Here is a 9,560-nt window from a genome sequence, read left to right as displayed (position 1 = left end):
CTATGCAGATCCTATTCTCATTTTTCAGTACTTGAGCTTTCCAAGACATGAATTCAGGATTTACATGAGGTACCTGCTGCTGTCTTCCTGATTGGTTTGCAGAGTCTGAGGCTTTACACTGTTGTCTTCTTGAGGATGTAAATGGATCATCTCTTTAGGTTTCCCATCTGTATTCTTGCTAATGGGCAGAAGAGGAAAAATAGGAAAATAGCTTAATTATATACATTTCAGTCTTGGAAGAAATTCGTCAGTGGCTTTCACTTTGAAATTTAGGGCAGACTTTGCCTAAGTTTCTGAAATCTTTGTGAGATACGTAAAAGGAAAACATAACCAGATCCCACCTTTCAAGACTAAGTCAAAACTTGAAGGAGAAAAAGCTGTGAAAACCACCCTGTACATTGTGTCAGAAGAGCCTGAATTCTTACAGAGAAGTGTCCCTGCCTAAAGCAACACTTCCTTCCAAAGCAGCTCTGACTGGCAAATAACCTTTTACCGCTGGATTGTGATATTGAAGCCTCACAAGGTCAGGGACTCTGCACAGTGGGTCTGACTCAAAGCTTCCTCTTCTGCTTTAGTGAAGGTAGAAGTTCTGTGTTCTGTCCAATTAACGTCCACAGTTTGGAGAGCAGCAGTCCTTGTCATGAAGCATAGGAAGACTGACAGTATTTCCAAGGATTTAATGCTTTGAGACACCAGTAACGATCACATTTGAAGAACCATAGCTCACGTTTTCTTTCTTTCTTTTTCTTTCTTTCTTTCTTTCTTTTTTTCTTTCTTTCTTTCTTTTTCTTTCTTTCTTTCTTTTTTAAGATTTTATTTATTTATTTGACAGACCGAAATCACAAACAGGCCGAGAGGCAGGCAGAGAGGAGGAGGAAGCAGGCTCCCCGCTGAGCAGAGAGCTGGATGGCGGGGCTCCATCCCAGGACCCTGGGATCATGACCTAAGCTAAAGGCAGAGGCTTTAACCCACTGAGCCACCCAGGTGCCCCAATAGCTCACATTTTCTGACCTTCATCCTAAGTGAAGCACTGTGTTAAGTGAGCTTGGAACTACTGTCCCTATTTCACAGACCAGGAAAATGAAGTTCAGAGAAGGGAAGTGTCTCCCTGGGGGTTTCATAGCCAGTAGGTGGGAGTGAACACAGCTCTCACTGTTCACAAGTCTTGGGATCTCACGTGGTGTACTGCTCTGCCTCTTCAAGGGCCAAGTAAGCACTTCTCTGTACAGAAATTAAATGAGACATGATGCAATCCTGGTACCTTTAGGTTTCGAGTATGTGTTGGTATTAGGGATTTCAGGGTGGAAGCACAGTTAAGTCACTTGGCCACTTGCCAGTACTTCATCACTCAGTTACTCTTTACCCTTTCTTAGAAATTACAAGGAGGGCATCCCTTAAGACAAAGAGCAAGAGTGAATCAGGAGCCAAAGATTTCAGAGGGCGAGGAAGGGCAACTTGAGGTCCTTGGGTGAGGAAGAGCAGAGGGTTGGACTGGCTGGTATTCAGGGAGGGGCTTCCAAGGAACAATGGCTAAGTGGTTATCTGAGGAATGGTTCTAAGTGGTTTTGAGTGATGAGTGGGACATGCCTAGCCACCTGACTGATGGGAGTTAATGGGAACATGGAGTAATGCACGGATGCTTTATAATGAGTGGTCTTAATAGTTTTGTACTCCAAGCCTCAGACTAATGAAGATTTTAATGACTTATCTGAGTCAGAGGCAGAAACAAGAGGCAGGGATAAATGGGCTGTGAATGGAGGAGTCTAACATTTTTCCTGAGTGACCAATGCATGGCTTCTGCTAATTAATCTTTGTCACAAATTATTGTATAAATATACAGTGAAATATACAGTAAGCAGATGACACATTTTTCGCTAGTGAAAGGCCAGTAATGTTAAATTACAGAACTTGCTAGACTGTGTGAAGGGACAGGAACATTTTCACCAAACCTTACTAGGGACAGAGTCCTTTACAGAAATACTGTAATTTTCTTATAAGCTAATATAATAACAGACTAGCATAAAATATCTAATAACAGACTAACATAAAAAGGGAGAGATTTCCTACTGTTTTCTAGAAGGATACTGGCCTAATGTACCAGAGTAGCTTAAAAAAATTCAGTAAAATTGATAGGGGGACAATATTGGAAGAAAAAAGGAAATATTCCCCCTTTGTACTATATGCAGCTCTGGGTGATACAGAATGAGATTCAGAACTTATGACAGCTGAAATTGTTACTGGGAAGCCAAATGGGCTCAGGATTCTGAGTTCCATCATCAAGACCAAAGCCCTAACCCTGAGCAACTTCCCGCTGGTATGATTTTAAGCAAGTCACTGAAATTCTCTGCTTTGGGAGTCTTCTCTGCTTTGGGATAATGATGTTATTTGGCCTATCTACATCGCAGAGTTCCTTTGGAGACCAAAGACAATATATTTTAAAGTATTCTGTAAGCAAATATATTACCGGTTGTTATTTTTTTTTTTTTAAGATTTCATTTATTTATTTTTGTAAGGGAGGGGCAGACAGTGAAGGGAGGGCAGAGGGAGAAAGAGACTCCCCGTGCTAACCAGAGATCCTGACGTGGGACTTGATCCCTGAAACCTGGGATCATGACCTAAGCCAAAGGCAGACGCTTAATTGACTGAGCCACCTAGGTACCCCCATTATTGTTATTCTTATTATTAATCTTGACTACTGTAGAAGTGGAAGTCAGAAATCACTAAATAAAAATGATTTTGAGTCTGATATGATAGGTGGTCTCTGCTCACAAGAAGCTCATTTTCTGCCAGGAGCACTGTTAAGGAGTATAATAGAGACCAAGGACACAAGAGATTAAAAAATAATAATAATAATTTAATAGAGTGGGCAGTGTGGTGTGGGGGCAGAGGGAGGAAATGCATGGAGTAATTAGACATCCTGAAACTCGGAAAGCTAAAGATCAAGGAGGCATAGGAAATCATCAGTGATGTGATGTTAGTCTCGCACAGGCTTACTCGGAGCGCCTGGATGGCTCAGTGGGTTAAAGCCTCTGCCTTCAGCTCAGGGCTCAGGTCATGATCCCAGGGTCCTGGGATCGAGCCCCACATCGGGCTCTCTGCTCCGCGGGGAGCCTGCTTCCTCCTTTCTTTCTGCCTGCCTCTCAGCCTACCTGTAATCTCTGCCCGTCAAATAAATAAATAAAATCTTAAAAAAAAAAAAAAAAAGAATAGAACAGGCTTGCTCCCCAAATTCAGCATTAGTATATTCAAACAAAGAGCAACCTTGAAACCTAGGGTAAGTATAGGACAATTAGAAATGTACTACCTGGTAAACAGTTGGAGCAGAATCCCGTGATGGAGGAGAGGGCTAGTTATAGCCATCAGGTCCTTCAGTCCCGGATCACACCGCCACCGTGAGAAGACGCCACTAATTACAACACTGCTTTCGGCTGGACCCTAACCACCACCTCAGGCCGGTGACTTGGATTTATAGCTGCACTTTTCCCTGCTAACACCACTTCTGGCCACTTCACTCCTCACTTGCTGGTTATACAAGGCATACAAAAAGTAATTTAAAAAAATAAGCAGTTTGAAGACTTATAAGAAATTAAAATTAGACAAACGTAGAAAGGCTATATTATCTATACACCCATAGACATGACCTCACTTTAAAGCCCTCCCAAATGGGACTCACCTAATCGTATTAAATTTGGCGTCTCCCCCACACCCATTTTCCCGAGCTCCCTTACTCTGCTCTGTTTTCTCCTAGTCTTTATCCCCTTTATTATAATTAATTACGTGTCTCGTTTGTGCTCTCTCTCCCGTCACTGGAATGAGAACTCCCTAAAGGAGTCCATCTTCACTAATGGACACTCACACCAGCCTCAGAACTGTCCCTGGGACAGAGCAGTTGCTCAAGTATTTACAGAATGAAATGAGTGTGCTAAACATTCCCTCAGAGGGCTACCACAAAATGAAACTGGGCAGGCCTGGTTTGATCCTGCAGCTCCCACAGAAGAACAGGCCGTTCCTTCTACACTGTTCTGTCAGTCTTAGGGCACTGACGTAAACTGCTCTGCTGGCAGGGCAAGAGCCAAAGTCCCCTCCACTTCTATTCTGTGCCTCATATGACTTCCCTCTCATTTCTGTGAGAGGGCTTCCCTGCCCTTCCTGTGAGGAAAGCGTGAGATCCAGATAAGAAGCCACAGCTCAGCTCCATAGTCTATCAGCTTCACCATACATGGACATAGAACAATGATTAATCACCCAGTTGCTTCCAAGAGAAGGACCTTGGAGATTCTGATTATTTAAACTCAGCACTTCCTCCTGTTAGTTATATATAATTTCTAACATGAAAACAAAACATTTTCTTATAGTAATCCACTCATTATCCCAAGAAGTGAAACGGGCCCAAAAAATAAAGGCTTAGAGAAGTGTTAAAATGTTTATGGATCACTATATGATAGGTTCGATAGTGGGTTACTTTACTGGTTGGGGGTTTGCTCCCTGAGCTTTTGGGTTAGGGAAGACCATAATCTTCTTCCCCACCCCATCCCTGGTTGCTGCTGCTCACAGAAGGCTTGTGCGAGGCCATCACACGTCACACTCGGAAAGAACATGGCAACAACAGGAGGCGGATTTTAAGACATGGAGCGTATGAAGAAATGGTGTGCGATCTGAGGGTGTTTTGATGAGACAGGATAATCATTTCTAAAGAAATGATTTTTATGAAATGGATATCGAATCTTTTTTATGCCTGTAGATAATAATATGAGGAAATAATCTTAAGTTACATGAGGGAAACAATAGCTAGGATTGGGAATTCGAGCCCTCAGTTGATGAACTAAGAACAGGACCTGGGAAAACTGAATGGAGTCGTTGGGAGAAGGGAGGAGGGGCGAGACTGTCCTAAATGTCTCTAAGAGAAAGAGAATCATTTGCCCTGGCTGGTTTTACCTGGACAGTGGTCTGGAAATAGAAAATTAGAATCCCCAACTACTTTCATTCAGCCTCAATTTTTTAAAAAGCCTAATTTTTTAAAAAAGTGACTCACAAATGATAGCACTAAAAAAATGTTAAGGGGAAAAGCTTATTGACACAAAGACTTTTGCTTATATAAAGTATCAGGGCTACTTTCACTTTTTTTTTTTTTAAATAATGAAGAAGAGCAACGTGTGTTTATCTGTCAAACCACAACATACAGAGAATATTACTTAGGAAGGCTAAAGATTGAACTTAAATGTAAATCTCTACTAATTATTTTATCATGAAATGGAGTTCCTGACTAGATTGTAGGACCCTTGGCTGTGATATTCTGCTTTTAAAACACGTACCCTGGGGCGCCTGGGTGGCCCAGTGGGTTAAGCCTCTGCCTTCAGCTCAGGTCATGATCTCAGGGTCCTGGGATTGAGCCCCACATCGGGCTCTCTGCTCAGAGGGGAGCCTGCTTCCCCTCCTCTCTCTGCCTGCCTCTGCCTACTTGTGATCTCGGTCTGTGTCAAATAAATAAATAAAATCTTAAACAAAACCAAAAGCATGTACCCTGGCATCCTGTGTGAAGTAGCAACTTTAGTTTCTGTCAGGCTTGTTTTTGGGGACTGTGTGTGTGTGTGTGTGTGTGTGTGTGTGTGTGTTTAGAATGTTTACTGAAGCAAACTGCTTGAAGGTGTGAGCTATGTCTCATGGGTATAGAATTTGCTTATCACCGTTGAACATTGATCTTACTGACTTTGACCTCACAGATGTTTTAAATACATCAGCGAATACAAAAGCTGAATGCCTTCTCTTCCTGGTCACAAATGTTTATTTAGATCTAATCCTTGGAAGGTTTTAGCAAGTTTCAAAATTAGGTGGGTTTATAAAACATTTACTTTTTAATGCCCTGTAAAAAGCCTCAGTTCTCAGTGGGTTAAGCCTCTGCCTTCAGCTCACGTCATGATCTCAGGGTCCTGGGATGGCATCAGGCTCTCTGCTCAGCCGGGAGCCTGCTTCCTCCTCTCTGCCTGCCTCTCTGCCTACTTGTGATCTTTCTCACTGTCAAATAAATTTAAAAAATAAAATAAAATCTTAAAAAAAAAAAAAAAGCCTCAGTTCTTTGACACTGGCAGCCTGTGCTGTGCGGGCCTGCAGGACACACTGTGTAACTTCTAGTGCCTGGATGAGGTCTGTGTATAGAGCTCAGAGCTGGGAATGTTTCAGCAAGACTGGGATACCCAGTATCTCATCAACACTTTTGGAAAAATTCCTCCTGCCTAATTTTTTTTTTTTGGTAAAACTTTAATCCTCCATAAAATCCTAGACTTTTTTTTTTTAGGTGTTCTTAATATCATATATATTTCTTTTAGTGTCCATAATGTACATCAAGGGCCTTCTTTATAATTATGAATTATTACATCTGGTTATGTAGCAGTGGTTTTTGTTTTGTTTTGTTTTTTTTGAGGTTTACTTTCACTTCTCTTTGGCTCTCAAGAGGAGGCAGGTACAGTCGTAGACATTTTCTAGGACAATATGGCTATGCTTACCCTTTTTTGCGCTTTACAGTTATCCAACAAGAGGCAATGACAGATGAAAGAAAGAAGATCACGCCAAAGAAAATACCTAGGCAGTAAAACAGGGTCATTGAATGCACAGAAAATATAACCCATACGTTTTAAACTCTAAACATCTAGTCCCACTCAAGATTGCCAGTGAGTTCTTTAAATGAAAGTATAAATTCTTTTTTTTTAAAAAAAAGATTTTATTTATTTGACAGATCACAGGAAGGCAGAAGAGAGAGGAGGAAGCAGATAAATTCTACTTTTAAGAAACACCTCACACAGGCTTACCTTTAGGAGTTTCCCTCTGCTCAAGGTTTAATCTAGCGCATTAGTCTTATTGCCGCAGGGTGGCTGATAAGGGGTGAGCTGAGCAGTCTGTAACCTTTAGTCCACAGCAGCCTTTCAACAGCTCGGTGACGATAGCCCTGGAGCTCCTGGCCCCGGCACTCAAGGGCCTTGTGCTCCCGCCTTGTGTAAGGCCCAGGGAGGAGCTGTCCTCTGCCACAGAGTCTGCCACCAAACCACTCCTCTTAAATGGGCTAAGGAAGTTGGTCTTTGTGGCTTCCAGTTTGTGGGAGTGGGCGTGATACCATCCTGAGGAAACCTCCTGGGTTATAAACCAAAGAGGAAGTAGGGCTCTCCAGCTACCAACACGAAGGATGATTATTCAGCTGTAACACTTTAAAGCCAGTATAGAACCTTCCCTCAAGGACACTCACTCTGTATGCCTGTGAGGATACCAGTCTTGCCACACTATGGCCTGAATTTTGACTTACTTTCCTTCTAACCGAAACTGTAATGTAGGAGACACAGATCTCTCCTTTTAGGTTTCACTCGTGTAAGAGCATACTTACTGTTCAGGGTGCTAGAGCTCCTCATCCAGCTCTTCCCAAAATTTACCGACTATGAGAGCACTTGTGCCTAAGGGGAAGACAAAAGCAGGACAGTGTCATTCTGGCCCACAGCATGACCAACAGATCAGTCGCTGATGATTCATCCTGATTTTTTCAGCACACGGTCTGATGTTCTTCTAGTATAAAAAGCCATTTATTTCTCTCATACAACCTCATTTTATCTTGTGCACTCAGCAAAGTATGTGTTTTCTTCTTTTAACTTAATATTTTTTCATAAAATTACAGAGAATTTGTAAAACAGAACACACAATATCACCCATACTCCTCTTACCCTGAAATGTTTTGGTGCCATCCATTCTAGTACATTTTCCCATGCATCTAAGTTTTTACAAAGTTATGCAATAAAAATCTAAATCATGACAGGGAAATGTAAACTTATTCTAGTGGCTGTATCTGGGTAGTCCAAAATTGCTATTATATATTTAAGTTGTTCCAGTTTTATTGGTAATGAAGCCCTTGCTAAAAATGCATGAAATATTTTTCATATCAAAATATTCCATTAGGGCGCCTGGGTGGCTCAGTGGGTTAAGCCTCTGCCTTCAGCTCAGGTCATGATCTCAGGGTCCTGGAATGGAGCCCTGCATGGGGCTCTCTACTCAGCCGGGAGCCTGCTTCCTCCTCTTTCTCTGCCTGCCTCTGTGCCTACTTGTGATCTCTGTCAAATAAACTTAAAAAAAAATATTCCATTAGAGTGGATTCCTAGGAAGGCTAATTGGCATGAATATTTGTACTATTCTTTATTGTTTTTTATAGGCTTTTTGCCAGTCGCTGCGGTACTTTCAACATATGAAGATATCTGTTTCATCACCTCCTTGCTTTTTATTGGGTGTTCACATAAGAAGCTATCTGTTGTTTTAATATAATGGGGATTAAAGGTATCTTGTTCTTTGATTTTGCAATTCTTTAGTTTTAATGAGGTGAAAATTTCCAGATTTATGGGCCAGGGTGAATATATGCTTATATTCTGTCTCCCTATCCTGCATTCTAAGATAGTTTCTGCATTTCCCTGTTCCTTTTTTATTTTGTTTTTATTTTAAAAGATTTTATTTATTTATTTGACAGACAGAGATCACAAGTAGGCAGAGAGACAGGAAGAGAAAGAGAGAGGAAGGGAAGCAGGCTCCCTGCTGAGCAGGGAGTCTAATGTGGGGCTGGATCCCAGGACCCTGGGATCATGACCTGAGCTGAAGGCAGAGGCTTTAACCCACTGAACCACCCGGGCACCCCTCCCTGCTCCTTTTTTAGTGCTGTGTTCTGTTGAAATCTGCTAAAAAAATTTCACTTACCTTAGGAAGATCATGGAGACTTTTTGTAAATTAGGAGATCCAGATAGTGAGGGCAGGTAGTAGAACCAACTATAAGCCAACTTGAGCTGGAACTTTTGAGAAAATCTGGGTGGAAGAGAGAAGCTAGGTTCTAGGAAAGCAGTTGCATTAATAGATGGATCCTTGGGGGGACTGAAATGGGTGAAGTGGATTTTAGTGACATTTTTTGAGTGTTACATGATAAAATACTTCCTTGAGCCTCACTGGGATATTCCAGTGAAGTCTTAGTTTTTACATTATTTCTGGAGTTAAATTTATTTAGCTCTCAGGTAATACTGTTATGGTACTCTTGAGACAGCACAGTTAAATATAGGTCATATAGGTCAATATAGGTTAGTGGCATGTTCTAGCCCTAAAGGGGAGCCTGAGATCACCCCTTAAGGTGAGGAAGATGATATCAATCATCTGGTATAATTGGGCCATTGAAATAGGAGAAGTGGTAGATTTTTTTTTTTAAGATTTTATTTATTTATTTGATAGACAGATCACAAGTAGGCAGAGAGGCAGGCAGAGAGAGGGGAGGGAGCAGGCTCCCTGCTGAGCAGAGAGCCTCATGCAGGGCTCCATCCCAGGATCCTGAGATCATGACTTGAGTCAAAGGCAGAGGCTTAACCCACTGAGCCACCCAGGCGCCCCCAGAAGTGGTAGATTTGAGAATTCCAGGAAATTCTTCATTCTGTGATGCTAGCTAGCATCCAAAGAATTCTTTTCTTACTTGGCTTGTTGTTTTCTCTCCAACTGCTCTCTCGGAATTCTTCCAAGTCCCTGGTCTACTTCCCTAGCTTCCTTTTTAGGAAGGCCTAGGA

At 41.9% G+C, this 9,560-nt stretch overlaps 1 long non-coding RNA gene across 2 annotated transcripts; it reads right to left on the bottom strand.

Moving 5' to 3' along the window:
• Positions 1 to 9: 9 nt before the first annotated feature.
• On the bottom strand, positions 10 to 7,002 carry LOC132026131 (uncharacterized). Of its 2 annotated transcripts, XR_009406790.1 has the most exons (4): positions 6,804 to 7,002; positions 6,501 to 6,576; positions 3,305 to 3,522; positions 10 to 178 (listed from the first exon to the last, which is right to left on the bottom strand). It is a non-coding gene; the product is annotated as an uncharacterized LOC132026131 (long non-coding RNA). The 2 variants fall into 2 exon arrangements; XR_009406789.1 differs by lacking the exons at positions 6,501 to 6,576; positions 6,804 to 7,002 and adding an exon at positions 3,674 to 3,975.
• Between the last annotated feature and the right edge of the window lie 2,558 nt (positions 7,003 to 9,560).

The sequence above is a fragment of the Mustela nigripes genome, chromosome 10, assembly GCF_022355385.1.
Source record: "Mustela nigripes isolate SB6536 chromosome 10, MUSNIG.SB6536, whole genome shotgun sequence".
Classification (NCBI taxonomy): Eukaryota; Metazoa; Chordata; class Mammalia; order Carnivora; family Mustelidae; genus Mustela; species Mustela nigripes.
This window is presented reverse-complemented; position numbering and strand designations above follow the sequence as displayed.